This window comes from Mesoplodon densirostris, chromosome 13 (genome assembly GCF_025265405.1).
Source record: "Mesoplodon densirostris isolate mMesDen1 chromosome 13, mMesDen1 primary haplotype, whole genome shotgun sequence".
Lineage (NCBI taxonomy): Eukaryota > Metazoa > Chordata > Mammalia > Artiodactyla > Ziphiidae > Mesoplodon > Mesoplodon densirostris.
The window spans coordinates 36596310-36621788 of NC_082673.1; positions in this window are offsets into that span (position 1 = coordinate 36596310).

A 25479-nucleotide genomic window follows, 5' to 3' on the forward strand; every position below is an offset into this window, starting at 1 on the left:
GGAGCCACACCAGCGACATCACGCAGGCCAACTTGCTGCCTGCAGGCCAGCCAGGATGGTCCTGTCCCCGGGCGCTCTTCAGGAAGCTTCCCATTTCCCTGCCTGAGATACCCCTCCTGTCCCGGCCCCCAATCCTTTTTTTTCCTTCCTCACCTCAGCCCGGAGAGAAATTCCAGTGGAAGTTATGGGTGACAAATCCTCTTCTTTACAGGTGGCAGCCTGGAAACTCCTGCAGAAAGTCCAGCAGAGCCCCACTCACACCGGGCCACCAACAAAGCCGTGGACCCTCACAACCTCCCACCAGCACAGCCCTGAGACTGCTGTCGGGGCAGAGAATATGGAGTCAGTCACAGCTGCAGGGGCTATTGCTGCCTGGAGTGCTGTTTATATTGACCTCAAGCCAGGCACACCTGGGGAGGGCTTGCCGGCAGGGTCAGGCTGCCCAGGTCAGCTAATCCTCAGCCCTCAGGGAATCACATTGCAGAAAATGGACCTCGCTAAGACAGAATATTAGCCAAGGGAAAAAAGGACACAATGCCATTTGCAGCACCGTAGATGAGCCTAGAGGTAATCACGTGACTTGTAGTAAGTCAGAAAGTGAAAGACACATATCGTAGGATATCACTTATAGGTGTTACATAAAAATTGATACCAGGGCAGATATTTCCACGGAGAAGGGCAATCACAGATTCATTAAACAAACTTATGGTTCACCAATGGAAAGGTGTGAGGATTGGATTCATTATGATACTGGGGTAAACAGACATATACAAAACACAGGTGAAATATATAATCACCAAAGACCTACGGAATACCAAGAGAAGACTACTCAACATTCTGTCATAACGGACATGGGAACAGGATCCCAGGAAGAACAGACTTATGTATATGTGTAAAAGAACCACATCTTGCACACCTACAACAAGCCAAACGTTGTCATCAAACTTGCTGTAATAAAAAATAAAACATTAAATTAAAAACACGAACAAGAAGTAGTGAGACAAACTTGAGGGGCTTTCTCCTGGCACATTCCATTCTAAATTCCAATGTAGAACACGACTTCCATTGAGGCTCTGTTGCTCTAGTAACCAGATTTGGTAAGGGAGAACTGCTGCCACCTTGTGGCCGTTTCACGCAACAGCAGCTTTAATCCCAGCGCTAATGGTCAGTTGATATTCAAAATCATTGCAGGCCTGTAAATGACACCTGCCCTGAAAACAAATCCTGGGGTCACATATCGACCAAAAAATTCAAAGGACGTCCATATTTCAAAACGACCATTTCAAAAGGCATATTTTACGCACATTAGTGTTCTGCTTCTTTTTCTTTCTTTCCTTTTTTGTTAAAAAAACGGGAATGGAAAAAGGCATCCCTCAGAATGGGCGAAAATCGTTGCAAATGAATCAATGGACAAAGGTTTAATCTCCAATATATATATAAACAGCTCATGCAGCTTAATATTAAAAAAACAAACAACCCAATACAAAAATGGGCAGAAGATCTAAAGAGACGTTTCTGCAAAGAAGGCACAGAGATGGCCAAGACGCACATGAAAAGCTGCTCAACAGCACTAATTATTAGAGAAATGCAAATCAAACTACAATGAGGTATCACCTCACACCTGTTAGAATCAGCATCATCAGAAAATCTACAAACAACAAATTCTGGGGAGGGTGTGGACAAAAGGAGCCCTCTTCCACTATTGGTGGGGATGTAAATTGATACAGTCACTATGGAGAACAGTATGGAGTTTCCTTAAAAAAACTAGAAATAGAATTACCATCTGATCCAGCAATCCCACTTCTGGGCATATACCCAGAGAAAACCATAAATCAAAAAGGCACATTCACCACAATGTTCATTGCAGCACTATTTACAATAGCCAGGTAATGCAAGTAACCTAAATGCCCACAGACAGATGAATGGATAAAGATGTGGTACATATATAAAATGGAATATTACTCAGCCATAAAAAGGAATGAAACTGGGTCATTTGTAGAGACATCGATGGATCTACAGACTGTCATACAGAATGAAGTAAGTCAGAAAGAGGAAAACAAATATTGTATATTAATGCATATATGTGGAACCTAAAAAATGGTACAGATGAACTGGTTTGCAGGGAAGAAATAGAGACATAGAGGTAGAGAACAAACGTATGGACACCAAGTGTGGGAAGCCATGGGGTAGTGGTGGTGGGATGAGTTGGGAGATTGGGATTGACCTGTATACATGTATAAGCATAAAATACATAACTAATTATAACCTGCTGTATAAAAAAATAAATACAATTAAATTTCAAAATTTTTTAAAAAAAATTTAAAATAAAACAGAAAAATGTTCTTCCCTTCACACAGATGTATTTATAGGAATGAATTATTTCCATGCTTATATCTATAAATACATAAAAGAGGAATCAAATCTAACTTGAACCATAAAAGAAAAAAAAAACCTGAACCCACCAGTTATACAGAGGGAAACCCTATCAGGGCACTTGCTCCAGCGGTAAACAATTCTGAAATTGGTCAGAGGTGGGGAATCACCTCCCATACAGCCAGCAACACTGCCCCCATGCAAGGAGCGTCCTCATTGCAAAGCTGGGGGACCGTGCTGAGGCATCTGTGAGTAAACATGAGCTGAGCCCCAGGCCAGCTGCTGCTGAACTGTTCCCACCCTTCCCAGGTAAAACACCTGAATATGTACAAGGGCTTGAAAGCCTAGAGGAAGGGCCGTAGAGCCACACCAGCGACAGCACGCAGGCCAACTTGGTGCCTTCAGGTCAGCCAGGATGGTCCTGGGCCCGGGCGCTCTTCTGGAAGCTTTCTATTGCCCTGCCTGAGATACCCCTCCTGTCCCGGCCCCCACTGCTTTTTTCCTTCCTCACCTCTGTCCGGAGAGAAATTCCATCGGAAGTTATGAGTGACACATCCTCTTCTTTACAGGTGGCAGCCTGGCAACTCCTGCAGAAAGGCCAGCAGAGCCCCACTCACACCGGGCCACCAACAAAGCCTTGGCCCCTCACTCCCTCCCACCAGCACAGCCCCGAGACTGCTGACGGGGCAGAGAATATGGAGTCAGGCACAACTTCAGGGGCTATTGCTGCCTGGCGCGCTGTTTATATTGACCTCAACCAGGCACACCTTGGGAGGGCGAGCCGGCAGGGTAAGGCTGCCCAGGTCAGCTAATCCACAACCATCAGGGAATCACATTGTTGAAAATGGACCTCGCTAAGTCAGAATAGAAGCCAAGGAAAAAAAGGACACAATGCCATTTGCAGCCCCGTAGATGAGTCTAGAGGTAATCACGTGACTTGCAGTAAGTCAGAAAGTGAAAGACACATATCGTATCATATCACTTATAGGTATTACCTAAAAATGGATACCAGGGCAGATATTTCCTCGGAGAAGGGCAATCACAGATTCATGAAACAAATTAATGGTTCACCAATGGAAAGGTGTGAGGATTGGTTTCATTACGATTGCGGGGTTAACAGATATAATCAAACACAGGTGACATATATAATCACCAAAGATCTACGGAATACCAAGAGAAGACTACTCAACATTCTGTCCTAACGTACATGGGAAAAGGATCCCAGGAAGAACAGACATCTGTATATGTGTAAAAGAACCACATCTTCCACACCTACAACAAGCCAAACATTGTAATCAAACTTGCTGTAATAGAAAATAAAAAAAAAAATTAAAAACACGAACAAGAAGTAGTGAGACAAACTTGAGGGGCTTTCTCCTGGCACATTCCATTCTAAATTCCAATGTAGAACACGACTTCCATTGAGGCTCTGTTGCTCTAGTAACCAGATTTGGTAAGGGAGAACTGCTGCCACCTTGTGGCCGTTTCACGCAACAGCAGCTTTAATCCCAGCGCTAATGGTCAGTTGATATTCAAAATCATTGCAGGCCTGTAAATGACACCTGCCCTGAAAACAAATCCTGGGGTCACATATCGACCAAAAAATTCAAAGGACGTCCATATTTCAAAACGACCATTTCAAAAGGCATATTTTACGCACATTAGTGTTCTGCTTCTTTTTCTTTCTTTCCTTTTTTGTTAAAAAAACGGGAATGGAAAAAGGCATCCCTCAGAATGGGCGAAAATCGTTGCAAATGAATCAATGGACAAAGGTTTAATCTCCAATATATATAAACAGCTCATGCAGCTTAATATTAAAAAAACAAACAACCCAATACAAAAATGGGCAGAAGATCTAAAGAGACGTTTCTTCAAAGAAGACACAGAGATGGCCAAGACGCACATGAAGAGCTGCTCAACAGCACTAATTATTAGAGAAATGCAAATCAAAACTACAATGAGGTATCACTTCACACCTGTTAGAATCGGCATCATCAGAAAATCTACAAACAACAAATTCTGGGGAGGGTGTGGACAAAAGGAGCCCTCTTCCACTATTGGTGGGGATGTAAATTGATACAGTCACTATGGAGAACAGTATGGAGTTTCCTTAAAAAAACTAGAAATAGAATTACCATCTGACCCAGCAATCCCACTTCTGGGCATATACCCAGTGAAAACCATAAATCAAAAAGGCACATTCACCACAATGTTCATTGCAGCACTATTTACAATAGCCAGGTAATGCAAGTAACCTAAATGCCCACAGACAGATGAATGGATAAAGATGTGATACATATATAAAATGGAATATTACTCAGCCATAAAAAGGAATGAAACTGGGTCATTTGTAGAGACATCGATGGATCTACAGACTGTCATACAGAATGAAGTAAGTCAGAAAGAGGAAAACAAATATTGTATATTAATGCATATATGTGGAACCTAAAAAATGGTACAGATGAACAGGTTTGCAGGGAAGAAATAGAGACATAGAGGTAGAGAACAAACGTATGGACACCAAGTGTGGGAAGCCATGGGGTGGTGGTGGTGGGATGAGTTGGGAGATTGGGATTGACCTGTATACATGTATAAGCATAAAATACATAACTAATTATAACCTGCTGTATAAAAAATAAATACAATTAAATTTCAATATTTTTTTAAAAAAAATTTAAAATAAAACAGAAAAAAGTTCTTCCCTTCACACAGATGTATTTATAGGAATGAATTATTTCCATGCTTATATCTATAAATACATAAAAGAGGAATCAAATCTAACTTGAACCATAAAAGAAAAAAAATACCTGAACCCACCAGTTATACAGAGGGAAACCCTATCAGGGCACTTGCTCCAGCGGTAAACAATTCTGAAATTGGTCAGAGGTGGGGAATCACCTCCCATACAGCCAGCAATCCACACCCCATGCAAGGAGCGTCCTCATTGCGAAGCTGGGGGACCGTGCTGAGGCATTTGTGAGTAAACGTGAGCTGAGCCCCAGGCCAGCTGCTGCTGAACTGTTCCCACCCTTCCCAGGTAAAACACCTGAATATGTACAAGGGCTTGAAAGCCTAGAGGAAGGGCCCTGGAGCCACACCAGCGACAGCACGCAGGCCAACTTGGTGCCTGCAGGCCAGACAAGATGGTCCTGGCCCCGTGCGCTCTTCTGGAAGCTTTCTATTGCCCTGCCTGAGATACCCCTCCTGTCCCGACCCCCACTGCTTTTTTCCTTCCTCACCTCTGTCCGGAGAGAAATTCCATCGGAAGGTATGGGTGACACATCCTCTTCTTTACAGGTGGCAGCCTGGCAACTCCTGCAGAAAGGCCATCAGAGCCCCACTCACACCGGGCCACCAACAAAGCCTTGGCCCCTCACTCCCTCCCACCAGCACAGCCCCGAGACTGCTGACGGGGCAGAGAATATGGAGTCAGGCACAACTTCAGGGGCTATTGCTGCCTGGCGCGCTGTTTATATTGACCTCAACCAGGCACACCTTTGGAGGGCGAGCCGGCAGGGTAAGACTGCCCAGGTCAGCTAATCCACAACCCTCAAGGAATCACATTGTTGAAAATGGACCTCGCTAAGGCAGAATAGAAGCCAATGAAAAAAGGACCCAATGCCATTTGCAGCCCCGTAGATGAGTCTAGATGTAATCACGTGACTTGGAGTAAGTCAGAAAGTGAAAGACACATATCGTATCATATCACTTATAGGTGTTACCTAAAAATGGATACCAGGGCAGATATTTCCACGGAGAAGGGCAATCACAGATTCATTAAACAAACTTATGGTTCACCAATGGAAAGGTGTGAGGATTGGTTTCATTACGATTTCGAGGTTAACAGATATAATCAAACACAGGTGACATATATAATCACCAAAGATCTACGGAATACCAAGAGAAGACTACTCAACATTCTGTCCTAACGTACATGGGAAAAGGATCCCAGGAAGAACAGACATCTGTATATGTGTAAAAGAACCACATCTTCCACACCTACCACAAGCCAAACATTGTAATGAAACTTGCTGTAATAGAAAATAAAAAAAAAAAAATTAAAAACACAAACAAGAAGTAGTGAGACAAACTTGAGGGGCTTTCTCCTGGCACATTCCATTCTAAATTCCAATCTAGAACACGACTTCCATTGAGGCTCTGTTGCTCTAGTTACCAGATTTGGTACGGGAGAACTGCTGCCACCTTGTGGCCGTTTCACGCAACAGCAGCTTTAATCCCAGCGCTAATGGTCAGTTGATATTCAAAATCATTGCAGGCCTGTAAATGACACCTGCCCTGAAAACAAATCCTGGGGTCACATATCGACCAAAAAATTCAAAGGACGTCCATATTTCAAAACGACCATATCAAAAGGCATATTTTACGCACATTAGTGTTCTGCTTCTTTTTCTTTCTTTCCTTTTTTGTTAAAAAAACGGGAATGGAAAAAGGCATCCCTCACAATGGGCGAAAATCGTTGCAAATGAATCAATGGACAAAGTTTTAATCTCCAATATATATAAACAGCTCATGCAGCTTAATATTAAAAAAACAAACAACCCAATACAAAAATGGGCAGAAGATCTAAAGAGACGTTTCTGCAAAGAAGACACAGAGATGGCCAAGACGCACATGAAAAGCTGCTCAACAGCACTAATTATTAGAGAAATGCAAATCAAAACTACAATGAGGTATCACCTCACATTTGTTAGAATCGGCATCATCAGAAAATCTACAAACAACAAATTCTGGGGAGGGTGTGGACAAAAGGAGCCCTCTTCCACTACTGGTGGGGATGTAAATTGATACAGTCACTATGGAGAACAGTATGGAGTTTCCTTAAAAAAACTAGAAATAGAATTACCATCTGATCCAGCAATCCCACTTCTGGGCATATACCCAGTGAAAACCATAAATCAAAAAGGCACATTCACCACAATGTTCATTGCAGCACTATTTACAATAGCCAGGTAATGCAAGTAACCTAAATGCCCACAGACAGATGAATGGATAAAGATGTGGTACATATATAAAATGGAATATTACTCAGCCATAAAAAGGAATGAAACTGGGTCATTTGTAGAGACATCGATGGATCTAGAGACTGTCATACAGAATGAAGTAAGTCAGAAAGAGGAAAACAAATATTGTATATTAATGCATATATGTGGAACCGAAAAAATGGTACAGATGAACTGGTTTGCAGGGAAGAAATAGAGACACAGAGGTAGAGAACAAACGTATGGACACCAAGTGGGGGAAGCCATGGGGTGGTGGTGGTGGGATGAGTTGGGAGATTGGGATTGACCTGTATACATGTATATGCATAAAATACATAACTAATAATAACCTACTGTATAAAAAAATAAATACAATTAAATTTCAAAATTAAAAAAAAATTTAAAATAAAACAGAAAAAAGTTCTTCCCTTCACACAGATGTATTTATAGGAATGAATTATTTCCATGCTTATATCTATAAATACATAAAAGAGGAATAAAATCTAACTTGAACCATAAAAGAAAAAAAATACCTGAACCCACCAGTTATACAGAGGGAAACCCTATCAGGGCACTTGCTCCAGCGGTAAACAATTCTGAAATTGGTCAGAGGTGGGGAATCACCTCCCATACAGCCAGCAATCCACACCCCATGCAAGGAGCGTCCTCATTGCGAAGCTGGGGGACCGTGCTGAGGCATTTGTGAGTAAACGTGAGCTGAGCCCCAGGCCAGCTGCTGCTGAACTGTTGCCACCCTTCCCAGGTAAAACACCTGAATATGTACAAGGGCTTGAAAGCCTAGAGGAAGGGCCCTGGAGCCACACCAGCGACAGCACGCAGGCCAACTTGGTGCCTGCAGGCCAGACAAGATGGTCCTGGCCCCGTGCGCTCTTCTGGAAGCTTTCTATTGCCCTGCCTGAGATACCCCTCCTGTCCCGACCCCCACTGCTTTTTTCCTTCCTCACCTCTGTCCGGAGAGAAATTCCATCCGAAGGTATGGGTGACACATCCTCTTCTTTACAGGTGGCAGCCTGGCAACTCCTGCAGAAAGGCCAGCAGAGCCCCACTCACACCGGGCCACCAACAAAGCCTTGGCCCCTCACTCCCTCCCACCAGCACAGCCCCGAGACTGCTGACGGGGCAGAGAATATGGAGTCAGTCACAGCTGCAGGGGCTATTGCTGCCTGGAGTGCTGTTTATATTGACCTCAAGCCAGGCACACCTGGGGAGGGCTTGCCGGCAGGGTCAGGCTGCCCAGGTCAGCTAATCCTCAGCCCTCAGGGAATCACATTGCAGAAAATGGACCTCGCTAAGACAGAATATTAGCCAAGGGAAAAAAGGACACAATGCCATTTGCAGCACCGTAGATGAGCCTAGAGGTAATCACGTGACTTGTAGTAAGTCAGAAAGTGAAAGACACATATCGTAGGATATCACTTATAGGTGTTACATAAAAATTGATACCAGGGCAGATATTTCCACGGAGAAGGGCAATCACAGATTCATTAAACAAACTTATGGTTCACCAATGGAAAGGTGTGAGGATTGGATTCATTATGATACTGGGGTAAACAGACATATACAAAACACAGGTGAAATATATAATCACCAAAGACCTACGGAATACCAAGAGAAGACTACTCAACATTCTGTCATAACGGACATGGGAACAGGATCCCAGGAAGAACAGACTTATGTATATGTGTAAAAGAACCACATCTTGCACACCTACAACAAGCCAAACGTTGTCATCAAACTTGCTGTAATAAAAAATAAAACATTAAATTAAAAACACGAACAAGAAGTAGTGAGACAAACCTGAGGGGCTTTCTCCTGGCACATTCCATTCTAAATTCCAATCTAGAACAGACTTCCATTGAGGCTCTGTTGCCCTAGTAACCAGATTTGGTAAGGGAGAACTGCTGCGACCTTGTGGCCGTTTCACACAACAGCAGCTTTAATCCCAGCGCTAATGGTCGGTGGATATTCAAAATCATTGCAGGCCTGTAAATGACACCTGACCTGAAAACAAATCCTGGGGTCATATATCGACCAAAAAATTCAAAAGACGTCCATATTTCAAAACGACAGTTTCAAGAGGCATATTTCACGCACATTAGTGTTCTGCTTCCTTTGCTTTCTTTCTTTTTTGGTTAATAAACGGGAATGGAAAAAGGCAACCCTCAGAATGGACGAAAAGAATCGCAAACGAATCAATGGACAAAGGTTTAATCTCCAATATATATAAACAGCTCACGCAGCTTAATATTAATAAAAGAAGAACCCAATACAAAAATGGGCATAAGATCTAAACAGACGTTTCTTCAAAGAAGTCACAGAGATGGAAGAGACTCACATGAAAAGCTGCTCAACATCACTAATTATTAGAGAAATGCAAATCCAAACGACAAGGCGGTATGACCTCACACCTCTTAGAATCGGCATCATCAGAAAATCTACAAACAACAAATTCTGGGGAGGGTGTGGACAAAAGGAACCCTCTTCCACTAGTGGTGGGAAGGTAAATTGATACAGTCACTATGGTGAGCAGTATGGAGGTTCCTTTAAAAAACTAAAAAGAGAATTACCATAGGATCCAGCAATCCCACTTCTGGGCATATACCCAGAGAAAACCATAAATCAAAAAGAAACATTCACCACAATGTTCATTGCAGCACTATTTACAATAGCCAGGTAATCGAAGCAACCTAAATGCCCACAGACAGACGAATGGATAAAGATGTGGTACATATATAAAATGGAAGATTACTCAGGCATAAAAAGGAATGAAACTGGGTCATTTGTAGAGAAGTCGATGGATCTAGAGACTGTCATACAGAGTGAAGTAAGTCAGAAAGAGAAAAACAAATATTGTATATTAATGCATATATGTGGAACCTAGAAAAATGGTACAGATGAACTGGTTTGCAGGGCAGAAATAGAGACACAGAGGTAGAGAACAAACGTATGGACACCAAGTGGGGGAAGCCATGTGGTGGTGGAGTTCGGATGAGTTGGGAGATTGGGATTGACCTGTATACATGCATATGCATAAAATAGATAACTAATAATAACCTGCTGCATGAAAAAATAAATAAAATTAATTTTCAAAATTTTTAAAAATAAAATTGAAAAAAAAACAGAAAAAAGTTCTTCCATTCACACAGATGTATTTATATGAATGAATTATTTCCATGCTTATATCTATAAACACATAGAACAGGAACAAAATATAATTGGAATGAAAAAAGAAAAAAAAAACCTGAACGTAACAGTTATACAGAGGAAAACCCTACCAAGGCACTTGCTCCATCGGAAAACAATTCTGAAATTGGTCAGAGGTGGGGAATCATCTCCCATACAGCCAGCAGCCCCGCCCCCACCACGCAAGGAGCGTCCTCATTGCAAAACTGGGGGACCGTGCCGAGGCCTCTGTGAGTAAACGTGAGCTGAGCCCCAGGCCAGCTGCTGCTGAACTCTTCCCACCCTTCCCAGGTAAAACACCTGAATATGTACAAGGGCTTGAAAGCCTAGAGGAAGGGCCGTGGAGCCACACAAGCGACAGCACGCAGGCCAACTTGCTGCCTGCAGGCCAGCCAGGATGGTCCTGGCCCCGGGCGCTCTTCTGGAAGCTTTCCATTTCCCTGCCTGAGATACCCCTCCTGTCCCGGCACAGACTCCTTTTTTTCCTTCCTAACCTCAGCCCGGAGAGAAATTCCAGTGGAAGTTATGGGTGACACATCCTCTTCTTTACAGGTGGCAGCCTGGCCACTCCTGCAGAAAGTCCAGCAGAGCCCCACTCACACCGGGCCACCAACAAAGCCGTGGACCCTCCCACCAGCACAGCCCTGAGACTGCTGACTGGCCAGAGAATATGCAGTCAGGCACAGCTGCAGGGGCTATTGCTGCCTGGAGTGTTGTTTATAATGACCTCAACCCAGGCACACCTGGGGAGGGCTTGCCGGCAGGGTCAGGCTGCCCAGGTCAGCTAATCCTCAGCCCTCAGGGAATCACATTGCAGAAAATGGACCTCGCTAAGACAGAATATTAGCCAAGGGAAAAAAGGACACAATGCCATTTGCAGCACCATAGGTGAGTCTAGAGGTAATCACGTGACTTGTAGTAAGTCAGAAAGTGAAAGACACATATCGTAGGATATCACTTATAGGTGTTACATAAAAATTGATACCAGGGCAGATATTTCCACGGAGAAGGGCAATCACAGATTCATTAAACAAACTTATGGTTCACCAATGGAAAGGTGTGAGGATTGGATTCATTACGATCGTGGGGTTAACAGACATATACAAACACAGGTGAAATATATAATCACCAAAGACCTACGGAATACCAAGAGAAGACTACTCAACATTCTGTCTTAACGGACATAGGAACAGAATCGCAGGAAGAACAGACATATGTATATGTGTAAAAGAACCACATCTTGCACACCTACAACAAGCCAAACGTTGTCATCAAACTTGCTGTAATAAAAAAATAAAAAATTAAATTAAAAACACGAACAAGAAGTAGTGAGACAAACTTGAGGGGCATTCTCCTGGCACATTCCATTCTAAATTCCAATCTAGAACACGACTTCCATTGAGGCTCTGTTGCCCTAGTAACCAGATTTGGTAAGGAAGAACTGCTGCCACCTTGTAGCCTTTTCACACAACAGCAGCTTTAATCCCAGCGCTGATGGTTGGTGGATATTCAAAATCATTGCAGGCCTGTAAATGACACCTGCCCTGAAAACAAATCCTGGGGTCATATATCGACCAAAAAATTCAAAAGACGTCCATATTTCAAAACGACAGTTTCAAGAGGCATATTTCACGCACATTAGTGTTCTGCTTCCTTTGCTTTCTTTCTTTTTTGGTTAAAAAAACGGGAATGGAAAAAGGCAACCCTCAGAATCGCCGAAAACGATCGCAAACAAATCATTGGACAAAAGTTTAATCTCCAATATATATAAACAGCTCACGCAGCTTAATATTAATAAAACAAACAACCCAATACAAAAATGGGCAGAAGATCTAAATAGACGTTTCTTCAAAGAAGTCACAGAGATGGCCAAGACGCACATGAAAAGCTGCTCAACATCACTAATTATTAGAGAAATGCAAATCCAAACGACAAGGAGGTATGACCTCACACCTCTTAGAATCGGCATCATCAGAAAATCTACAAACAACAAATTCTGGGGAGGGTGTGGACAAAAGGAACCCTCTTCAACTAGTGGTGGGAAGGTAAATTGATACAGTCACTATGGTGAACAGTATGGAGGTTCCTTTAAAAAACTAAAAAGAAAATTACCATAGGATCCAGCAATCCCACTTCTGGGCATATACCCAGAGAAAACCATAAATCAAAAAGACACATTCACCACAATGTTCATTGCAGCACTATTTACAATAGCCAGGTAATGGAAGAAACCTAAATGCCCACAGACAGACGAATGGATAAAGATGTGGTACATATATAAAATGGAAGATTACTCAGCCATAAAAAGGAATGAAACTGGGTCCTTTGTAGAGAAGTCGATGGATCTAGAGACTGTCATACAGAGTGAAGTAAGTCAGAAAGAGAAAAACATATATTGTATATAAATGCATATATGTGGAACCTAGAAAAATGGTACAGATGAACTGGTTTGCAGGGCAGAAATAGAGACACAGAGGTAGAGAACAAACGTATGGACACCAAGTGGGGGAAGCCATGGGGTGGTGGTGTTGGGATGAGTTGGGAGATTGGGATTGACCTGTATACATGCATATGCATAAAATAGATAAATAATAATAACCTGCTGTATAAAGAAATAAATAAAATTAAATTTCAAAATTTTTAAAAATAAAATTGAAAAAAAAACAGAAAAAAGTTCTTCCATTCACACAGATGTATTTATATGAATGAATTATTTCCATGCTTATATCTATAAATACATAAAAGAGGAACAAAATGTAATTGGAATGAAAAAAGAAAAAAAAACATGAATCTAACAGTTATACAGAGGAAAACCCTACCAAGGCACTTGCTCCAGTGGTAAACAATTCTGAAATTGGTCATAGGTGGGGAATCATCTCCCATACAGCCAGCAGCCCCGCCCCCACCACGCAAGGAGCGTCCTCATTGCAAAGCTGGGGGACCGTGCCGAGGCCTCTGTGAGTAAACGTGAGCTGAGCCCCAGGCCAGCTGCTGCTGAACTCTTCCCACCCTTCCCAGGTAAAACACCTGAATATGTACAAGGGCTTGAAAGCCTAGAGGAAGGGCCGTGGAGCCACACAAGCGACAGCACGCAGGCCAACTTGCTGCCTGCAGGCCAGCCAGGATGGTCCTGGCCCCGGGCGCTCTTCTGGAAGCTTTCCATTTCCCTGCCTGAGATACCCCTCCTGTCCCGGCACAGACTCCTTTTTTTCCTTCCTAACCTCAGCCCGGAGAGAAATTCCAGTGGAAGTTATGGGTGACACATCCTCTTCTTTACAGGTGGCAGCCTGGCCACTCCTGCAGAAAGTCCAGCAGAGCCCCACTCACACCGGGCCACCAACAAAGCCGTGGACCCTCCCACCAGCACAGCCCTGAGACTGCTGACTGGCCAGAGAATATGCAGTCAGGCACAGCTGCAGGGGCTATTGCTGCCTGGAGTGTTGTTTATAATGACCTCAACCCAGGCACACCTGGGGAGGGCTTGCCGGCAGGGTCAGGCTGCCCAGGTCAGCTAATCCTCAGCCCTCAGGGAATCACATTGCAGAAAATGGACCTCGCTAAGACAGAATATTAGCCAAGGGAAAAAAGGACACAATGCCATTTGCAGCACCATAGGTGAGTCTAGAGGTAATCACGTGACTTGTAGTAAGTCAGAAAGTGAAAGACACATATCGTAGGATATCACTTATAGGTGTTACATAAAAATTGATACCAGGGCAGATATTTCCACGGAGAAGGGCAATCACAGATTCATTAAACAAACTTATGGTTCACCAATGGAAAGGTGTGAGGATTGGATTCATTACGATCTTGGGGTTAACAGACATATACAAACACAGGTGAAATATATAATCACCAAAGACCTACGGAATACCAAGAGAAGACTACTCAACATTCTGTCTTAACGGACATAGGAACAGAATCGCAGGAAGAACAGACATATGTATATGTGTAAAAGAACCACATCTTGCACACCTACAACAAGCCAAACGTTGTCATCAAACTTGCTGTAATAAAAAAATAAAAAATTAAATTAAAAACACGAACAAGAAGTAGTGAGACAAACTTGAGGGGCATTCTCCTGGCACATTCCATTCTAAATTCCAATCTAGAACACGACTTCCATTGAGGCTCTGTTGCCCTAGTAACCAGATTTGGTAAGGAAGAACTGCTGCCACCTTGTAGCCTTTTCACACAACAGCAGCTTTAATCCCAGCGCTGATGGTCGGTGGATATTCAAAATCATTGCAGGCCTGTAAATGACACCTGCCCTGAAAACAAAACCTGGGGTCATATATCGACCAAAAAATTCAAAAGACGTCCATATTTCAAAACGACAGTTTCAAGAGGCATATTTCACGCACATTAGTGTTCTGCTTCCTTTGCTTTCTTTCTTTTTTGGTTAAAAAAACGGGAATGGAAAAAGGCAACCCTCAGAATCGCCGAAAACGATCGCAAACAAATCATTGGACAAAAGTTTAATCTCCAATATATATAAACAGCTCACGCAGCTTAATATTAATAAAACAAACAACCCAATACAAAAATGGGCAGAAGATCTAAATAGACGTTTCTTCAAAGAAGTCACAGAGATGGCCAAGACGCACATGAAAAGCTGCTCAACATCACTAATTATTAGAGAAATGCAAATCCAAACAACAAGGAGGTATGACCTCACACCTCTTAGAATCGGCATCATCAGAAAATCTACAAACAACAAATTCTGGGGAGGGTGTGGACAAAAGGAACCCTCTTCAACTAGTGGTGGGAAGGTAAATTGATACAGTCACTATGGTGAACAGTATGGAGGTTCCTTTAAAAAACTAAAAAGAAAATTACCATAGGATCCAGCAATCCCACTTCTGGGCATATACCCAGAGAAAACCATAAATCAAAAAGACACATTCACCACAATGTTCATTGCAGCACTATTTACAATAGCCAGGTAATGGAAGAAACCTAAATGCCCACAGACAGACGAATGGATAAAGATGTGGTACATATATAAAATGGAAGATTACTCAGCCATAAAAAGGAATGAAACTGGGTCCTTTGTAGAGAAGTCGATGGATCTAGAGACTGTCATACAGAGTGAAGTAAGTCAGAAAGAGAAAAACATATATTGTATATAAATGCATATATGTGGAACCTAGAAAAATGGTACAGATGAACTGGTTTGCAGGGCAGAAATAGAGACACAGAGGTAGAGAACAAACGTATGGACACCAAGTGGGGGAAGCCATGTGGTGGTGGAGTTGGGATGAGTTGGGAGATTGGGATTGACCTGTATACATGCATATGCATAAAATAGATAAATAATAATAACCTGCTGTATAAAGAAATAAATAAAATTAAATTTCAAAATTTTTAAAAATAAAATTGAAAAAAAACAGAAAAAAGTTCTTCCATTCACACAGATGTATTTATATGAATGAATTATTTCCATGCTTATATCTATAAATACATAAAAGAGGAACAAAATGTAATTGGAATGAAAAAAGAAAAAAAAAACATGAATCTAACAGTTATACAGAGGAAAACCCTACCAAGGCACTTTCTCCAGTGGTAAACAATTCTGAAATTGGTCATAGGTGGGGAATCATCTCCCATACAGCCAGCAGCCCCGCCCCCACCACGCAAGGAGCATCCTCATTGCAAAGCTGGGGGACCGTGCCGAGGCCTCTGTGAGTAAACGTGAGCTGAGCCCCAGGCCAGCTGCTGCTGAACTCTTCCCACCCTTCCCAGGTAAAACACCTGAATATGTACAAGGGCTTGAAAGCCTAGAGGAAGGGCCGTGGAGCCACACAAGCGACAGCACGCAGGCCAACTTGCTGCCTGCAGGCCAGCCAGGATGGTCCTGGCCCCGGGCGCTCTTCTGGAAGCTTTCCATTTCCCTGCCTGAGATACCCCTCCTGTCCCGGCACAGACTCCTTTTTTTCCTTCCTAACCTCAGCCCGGAGAGAAATTCCAGTGGAAGTTATGGGTGACACATCCTCTTCTTTACAGGTGGCAGCCTGGCCACTCCTGCAGAAAGTCCAGCAGAGCCCCACTCACACCGGGCCACCAACAAAGCCGTGGACCCTCCCACCAGCACAGCCCTGAGACTGCTGACTGGCCAGAGAATATGCAGTCAGGCACAGCTGCAGGGGCTATTGCTGCCTGGAGTGTTGTTTATAATGACCTCAACCCAGGCACACCTGGGGAGGGCTTGCCGGCAGGGTCAGGCTGCCCAGGTCAGCTAATCCTCAGCCCTCAGGGAATCACATTGCAGAAAATAGACCTCGCTAAGACAGAATATTAGCCAAGGGAAAAAAGGACACAATGCCATTTGCAGCACCGTAGATGAGTCTAGAGGTAATCACGTGACTTGTAGTAAGTCAGAAAGTGAAAGACACATATCGTAGGATATCACTTATAGGTGTTACATAAAAATTGATACCAGGGCAGATATTTCCACGGAGAAGGGCAATCACAGATTCATTAAACAAACTTATGGTTCACCAATGGAAAGGTGTGAGGATTGGATTCATTACGATCTTGGGGTTAACAGACATATACAAACACAGGTGAAATATATAATCACCAAAGACCTACGGAATACCAAGAGAAGACTACTCAACATTCTGTCTTAACGGACATAGGAACAGAATCGCAGGAAGAACAGACATATGTATATGTGTAAAAGAACCACATCTTGCACACCTACAACAAGCCAAACGTTGTCATCAAACTTGCTGTAATAAAAAAATAAAAAATTAAATTAAAAACACGAACAAGAAGTAGTGAGACAAACTTGAGGGGCATTCTCCTGGCACATTCCATTCTAAATTCCAATCTAGAACACGACTTCCATTGAGGCTCTGTTGCCCTAGTAACCAGATTTGGTAAGGAAGAACTGCTGCCACCTTGTAGCCTTTTCACACAACAGCAGCTTTAATCCCAGCGCTGATGGTCGGTGGATATTCAAAATCATTGCAGGCCTGTAAATGACACCTGCCCTGAAAACAAATCCTGGGGTCATATATCGACCAAACAATTCAAAAGACGTCCATATTTCAAAACGACAGTTTCAAGAGGCATATTTCACGCACATTAGTGTTCTGCTTCCTTTGCTTTCTTTCTTTTTTGGTTAATAAACGGGAATGGAAAAAGGCAACCCTCAGAATGGGCGAAAACGATCGCAAACGAATCAATGGACAAAGGTTTAATCTCCAATATATATAAACAGCTCACGCAGCTTAATATTAATAAAACAATAACCCAATACAAAAATGGGCAGAAGATCTAAATAGACGTTTCTTGAAAGAAGTCACAGAGATGGCCAAGACGCACATGAAAAGCTGCTCAACAGCACTAATTATTAGAGAAATGCAAATCCAAACGACAAGGAGGTATGACCTCACACCTCTTAGAATCGGCATCATCAGAATATCTACAAACAACAAATTCTGGGGAGGGTGTGGACAAAAGGAACCCTCTTCCACTATTGGTGGGAAGGTAAATTGATACAGTCACTATGGAGAACACTATGGAGGTTCCTTTAAAAAACTAAAAAGAGAATTACCATAGGATACTGCAATCCCACTTCTGGGCATATACCCAGAGAAAACCATAAATCAAAAAGACACATTCACCACAATGTTCATTGCAGCACTATTTACAATAGCCAGGTAATGGAAGCAACCTAAATGTCCACAGACAGACGAATGGATAAAGATGTGGTACATATATAAAATGGAAGATTACTCAGCCATAAAAAGGAATGAAACTGGGTCATTTGTAGAGAAGTCGATGGATCTAGAGACTGTCATACAGAGTGAAGTAAGTCAGAAAGAGAAAAACAAATATTGTATATTAATGCATATATGTGGAACCTAGAAAAATGGTACAGATGAACTGGTTTGCAGGGCAGAAATAGAGACACAGAGGTAGAGAACAAACGTATGGACACCAAGTGGGGGAAGCCATGTGGTGGTGGAGTTGGGATGAGTTGGGAGATTGGGATTGACCTGTATACATGCATATGCATAAAATAGATAACTAATAATAACCTGCTGCATGAAAAAATAAATAAAATTAATTTTCAAAATTTTTAAAAATCAAATTGAAAAAAAAAAACAGAAAAAAGTTCTTCCATTCACACAGATGTATTTATATGAATGAATTATTTCCATGCTTATATCTATAAATACATAGAACAGGAACAAAATATAATTGGAATGAAAAAAGAAAAAAAAAACCTGAACATAACAGTTATACAGAGGAAAACCCTACCAAGGCACTTGCTCCATCGGAAAACAATTCTGAAATTGGTCACAGGTGGGGAATCATCTCCCATACAGCCAGCAGCCCTGACCCCACCACGCAAGGAGCGTCCTCATTGCAAAGCTGGGGGACCGTGCCGAGGCCTCTGTGAGTAAACGTGAGCTGAGCCCCAGGCCAGCTGCTGCTGAACTCTTCCCACCCTTCCCAGGTAAAACACCTGAATATGTACAAGGGCTTGAAAGCCTAGAGGAAGGGCCGTGGAGCCACACCAGCGACAGCACGCAGGCCAACTTGCTGCCTGCAGGCCAGCCAGGATGGTCCTGGCCCCGGGCGCTCTTCTGGAAGCTTTCCATTTCCCTGCCTGAGATACCCCTCCTGTCCCGGCCCCCACTCCTTTTTTTCCTTCCTCACCTCAGCCCGGAGATAAATTCCAGTGGAAGTTATGGGTGACACATCCTCTTCTTTACAGATGGCAGCCTGGCAACTCCTGCAGAAAGTCCAGCAGGGCCCCACTCACACCGGGCCACCAACAAAGCCATGGACCCTCCCACCAGCACAGCCCTGAGACTGCTGACAGGGCAGAGAATATGGAGTCAGGCACAGCTGCAGGGGCTATTGCTGCCTGGAGTGCTGTTTATATTGACCTCAACCCAGGCACACCTGGGGAGGGCTTGCCGGCAGGGTCAGGCTGCCCAGGTCAGCTAATCCTCAGCCCTCAGGGAATCACATTGCAGAAAATGGACCTCGCTAAGACAGAATATTAGCCAAGGGAAAAAAGGACACAATGCCATTTGCAGCACCGTAGATGAGTCTAGAGGTAATCACGTGACTTGTAGTAAGTCAGAAAGTGAAAGACACATATCATAGGATATCACTTATAGGTGTTACATAAAAATTGATACCAGGGCAGATATTTCCACGGAGAAGGGCAATCACAGATTCATTAAACAAACTTATGGTTCACCAATGGAAAGGTGTGAGGATTGGATTCATTACGATCTTGGGGTTAACAGACATATACAAACACAGGTGAAATATATAATCACCAAAGACCTACGGAATACCAAGAGAAGACTACTCAACGTTCTGTCATAACGTACATTGGAAAAGGATCCCAGGAAGAACAGACTTATGTATATGTGTAAAAGAACCACATCTTGCACACCTACAACAAGCCAAACGTTGTCATCAAACTTGCTGTAATAAAAAATAAAACATTAAATTAAAAACACGAACAAGAAGTAGTGAGACAAACTTGAGGGGCCTTCTCCTGGCACATTCCATTCTAAATTCCAATCTAGAACAGACTTCCATTGAGGCACTGTTGCCCTAGTAACCAGATTTGGTAAGGGAGTACTGCTGCGACCTTGTGGCCGTTTCACACAACAGCAGCTTTAATCCCAGCGCTAATGGTCGGTGGATATTCAAAATCATTGCAGGCCTGTAAATGACACCTGCCCTGAAAACAAATCCTGGGGTCATATATCAACCAAAAAATTCAAAAGACGTCCATATTTCAAAACGACAGTTTCAAGAGGCATATTTCACGCACATTAGTGTTCTGCTTCCTTTGCTTTCTTTCTTTTTTGGTTAATAAACGGGAATGAAAAAGGCAACCCTCAGAATGGGCGAAAACGATCGCAAAGGAATCAATGGACAAAGGTTTAATCTCCAATATATATAAACAGCTCACGCAGCTTAATATTAATAAAACAATAACCCAATACAAAGATGGGCAGAAGATCTAAATAGACCTTTCTTCAAAGAAGTCACAGAGATGGCCAAAACTCACATAAAAAGCTGCTCAACATCACTAATTATTAGAGAAATGCAAATCCAAACGACAAGGAGGTATGACCTCACACCTCTTAGAATCGGCATCATCAGAAAATCTACAAACAACAAATTCTGGGGAGGGTGTGGACAAAAGGAACCCTCTTCCACTAGTGGTGGGAAGGAAAATTGATACAGTCACTATGGAGAACACTATGGATGTTCCTTTAAAAAACTAAAAAGAGAATTACCATAGGATCCTGCAATCCCACTTCTGGGCATATACTCAGAGAAAACCATAAATCAAAACACACATTCACCACAATGTTCATTGCAGCACTATTTACAATAGCCAGGTAATGGAAGCAACCTAAATGCCCACAGACAGACGAATGGATAAAAAGTGGTACATATATAAAATGGAATATTACTGAGCCATAAAAAGGAATGAAACTGGGTCATTTGTAGAGAAGTCGATGGACCTACAGAATGTCATACAGAGTGAAGTAAGTCAGAAAGAGAAAAACAAATATTGTATATTAATGCATATATGTGGAACCTAGAAAAATGGTACAGATGAACTGGTTTGCAGGGCAGAAATAGAGACACAGAGGTAGAGAACAAACGTATGGACACCAAGTGGGGGAAGCTATGGGGTGGTGGTGTTGGGATGAGTTGGGAGATTGGGATTGACCTGTATACATGCATATGCATAAAACAGATAGCTAATAATAACCTGCTGTATAAAAAAATAAATAAAATTAAATTTCAAAATTTTTAAAAACAAAATTGAAAAAAATACAGAAAAAAGTTCTTACATTCACAAAGATGTATTTATATGAATGAATTATTTCCAAGCTTATATCTATAAATACATAAAACAGGAACAAAATATAATTGGAATGAAAAAAGAAAAAAAATAAACCTGAACGTAACAGTTATACAGAGGAAAACCCTACCAAGGCACTTGCTCCAGCGGTAAACAATTCTGAAATTGGTCAGAGGTGGGCAATCAACTCCCATACAGCCAGCAGCCCCGCCCCCCCCCACGCAAGGAGCGTCCTCATTGCAAAGCTGGGGGACCGTGCCGAGGCCTCTGTGAGTAAACCTGAGCTGAGCCCCAGGCCAGCTGCTGCTGAACTCTTCCCACCCTTCCCAGGTAAAACACCTGAATATGTACAAGGGCTTGAAAGCCTAGAGGAAGGGCCGTGGAGCCACACCAGCGACAGCACGAAGGCCAACTTGCTGCCTGCAGGCCAGCCAGGATGGTCCTGTCCCCGGGCACTCTTCTGGAAGCTTCCCATTTCCCTGCCTGAGATACCCCTCCTGTCCCGGCCCCCAATCCTTTTTTTCATTCCTCACCTCAGCCCGGAGAGAAATTCCAGTGGAAGTTATGGGTGACACATCCTCTTCTTTACAGGTGGCAGCCTGGCAACTCCTGCAGAAAGTCCAGCAGAGCCCCACTCACACCGGGCCACCAACAAAGCCGTGGACCCTCCCACCAGCACAGCCCTGAGACTGCTGACAGGGCAGAGAATATGCAGTCAGGCACAGCTGCAGGGGCTATTGCTGCCTGGAATGCTGTTTATAATGACCTCAACCCAGGCACACCTGGGGAGGGCTTGCCGGCAGGGTCAGGCTGCCCAGGTCAGCTAATCCTCAGCCCTCAGGGAATCACATTGCAGAAAATGGACCTCGCTAAGACAGAATATTAGCCAAGGGAAAAAAGGACACAATGCCATTTGCAGCACCGTAGATGAGTCTAGAGGTAATCACGTGACTTGTAGTAAGTCAGAAAGTGAAAGACACATATCGTAGGATATCACTTATAGGTGTTACATAAAAATTGATACCAGGGCAGATATTTCCACGGAGAAGGGCAATCACAGATTCATTAAACAAACTTATGGTTCACCAATGGAAAGGTGTGAGGATTGGATTCATTACGATCGTGGGGTTAACAGACATATACAAACACAGGTGAAATATATAATCACCAAAGACCTACGGAATACCAAGAGAAGACTACTCAACGTTCTGTCATAACGTACATTGGAAAAGGATCCCAGGAAGAACAGACTTATGTATATGTGTAAAAGAACCACATCTTGCACACCTACAACAAGCCAAACGTTGTCATCAAACTTGCTGTAATAAAAAATAAAACATTAAATTAAAAACACGAACAAGAACTAGTGAGACAAACTTCAGGGGCTTTTTCCTGGCACATTCCATTTTAAATTCCAATCTAGAACAGACTTCCATTGAGGCACTGTTGCCCTAGTAACAAGATTTGGTAAGGGAAAACTGCTGCGACCTTGTGGCCATTTCACACAACAGCAGTTTTAATCCCAGCGCTAATGGTCGGTGGATATTCAAAATCATTGCAGGCCTGTAAATGACACCTGCCCTGAAAACAAACCCTGGGATCATATATCGACCAAAAAATTCAGAAGACGTCCATATTTCAAAACGACAGTTTCAAGAGGCATATTTCACGCACATTAGTGTTCTGCTTCCTTTGCTTTCTTTCTTTTTTGGTTAATAAACGGGAATGGAAAAAGGCAACCTTCAGAATGGGCGAAAACGATCGCAAACGAATCAATGGACAAAGGTTTAATCTCCAATATATATAAACAGCTCACGCAGCTTAATATTAATAAAACAAGAACCCAATACAAAAATGGGCAGAAGATCTAAATAGACGTTTCTTGAAAGAAGTCACAGAGATGGCCAAGACGCACATGAAAAGCTGCTCAACATCACTAATTATTAGAGAAATGCAAATCCAAACGACAAGGAGGTATGACCTCACACCTCTTAGAATCGGCATCATCAGAAAATCTACAAACAACAAATTCTGGGGAGGGTGTGGACAAAAGGAACCCTCTTCCACTAGTGGTGGGAAGGTAAATTGATAAAGTCACTATGGTGAACAGTATGGAGGTTCCTTTAAAAAATTAAAAAGAGAATTACCATAGGATCCAGCAATCCCACTTCTGGGCATATACCCAGAGAAAACCATAAATCAAAAAGACACATTCACCACAATGTTCATTGCAGCACTATTTACAATAGCCAGGTAATGGAAGCAACCTAAATGCCCACAGACAGACGAATGGATAAAGATGTGGTACATATATAAAATGGAAGATTACTCAGCCATAAAAAGGAATGAAACTGAGTCATTTGTAGAGTAGTCGATGGATCTACAGAATGTCATACAGAGTGAAGTAAGTCAGAAAGAGAAAAACAAATATTGTATATTAATGCATATATGTGGAACCTAGAAAAATGGTACAGATGAACTGGTTTGCAGGGCAGAAATAGAGACACAGATGTAGAGAACAAACGTATGGACACCAAGTGGGGGAAGCCATGTGGTGGTGGAGTTGGGATGAGTTGGGAGATTGGGATTGACCTGTATACATGCATATGCATAAAATAGATAACTAAGAATAACCTGCTGCATGAAAAAATAAATAAAATTAATTTTCAAAATTTTTAAAAATAAAATTGAAAAAAAAACAGAAAAAAGTTCTTCCATTCACACAGATGTATTTATATGAATGAATTATTTCCATGCTTATATCTATAAATACCTAGAACAGGAACAAAATGTAATTGGAACGAAAAAAGAAAAAAAAAACCCTGAACCTATCAGTTATACAGAGGAAAACCCTACCAAGGCACTTGCTCCAGCGGTAAACAATTCTGAAATTGGTCAGAGGTGGGGAATCATCTCCCATACAGCCAGAAGCCCCGTCCCACCCCCAAGCAAAGAGCGTCCTCATTGCAAAGCTGGGGGACCGTGCCGAGGCCTCTGTGAGTAAACGTGAGCTGAGCCCCAGGCCAGCTGCTGCTGAACTCTTCCCACCCTTCCCAGGTAAAACACCTGAATATGTACAAGGGCTTGAAAGCCTAGAGGAAGGGCCGTGGAGCCACACCAGCGACATCACGCAGGCCAACTTGCTGCCTGCAGGCCAGCCAGGATGGTCCTGTCCCCGGGCGCTCTTCAGGAAGCTTCCCATTTCCCTGCCTGAGATACCCCTCCTGTCCCGGCCCCCAATCCTTTTTTTTCCTTCCTCACCTCAGCCCGGAGAGAAATTCCAGTGGAAGTTATGGGTGACAAATCCTCTTCTTTACAGGTGGCAGCCTGGAAACTCCTGCAGAAAGTCCAGCAGAGCCCCACTCACACCGGGCCACCAACAAAGCCGTGGACCCTCACAACCTCCCACCAGCACAGCCCTGAGACTGCTGTCGGGGCAGAGAATATGGAGTCAGTCACAGCTGCAGGGGCTATTGCTGCCTGGAGTGCTGTTTATATTGACCTCAAGCCAGGCACACCTGGGGAGGGCTTGCCGGCAGGGTCAGGCTGCCCAGGTCAGCTAATCCTCAGCCCTCAGGGAATCACATTGCAGAAAATGGACCTCGCTAAGACAGAATATTAGCCAAGGGAAAAAAGGACACAATGCCATTTGCAGCACCGTAGATGAGCCTAGAGGTAATCACGTGACTTGTAGTAAGTCAGAAAGTGAAAGACACATATCGTAGGATATCACTTATAGGTGTTACATAAAAATTGATACCAGGGCAGATATTTCCACGGAGAAGGGCAATCACAGATTCATTAAACAAACTTATGGTTCACCAATGGAAAGGTGTGAGGATTGGATTCATTATGATACTGGGGTAAACAGACATATACAAAACACAGGTGAAATATATAATCACCAAAGACCTACGGAATACCAAGAGAAGACTACTCAACATTCTGTCATAACGGACATGGGAACAGGATCCCAGGAAGAACAGACTTATGTATATGTGTAAAAGAACCACATCTTGCACACCTACAACAAGC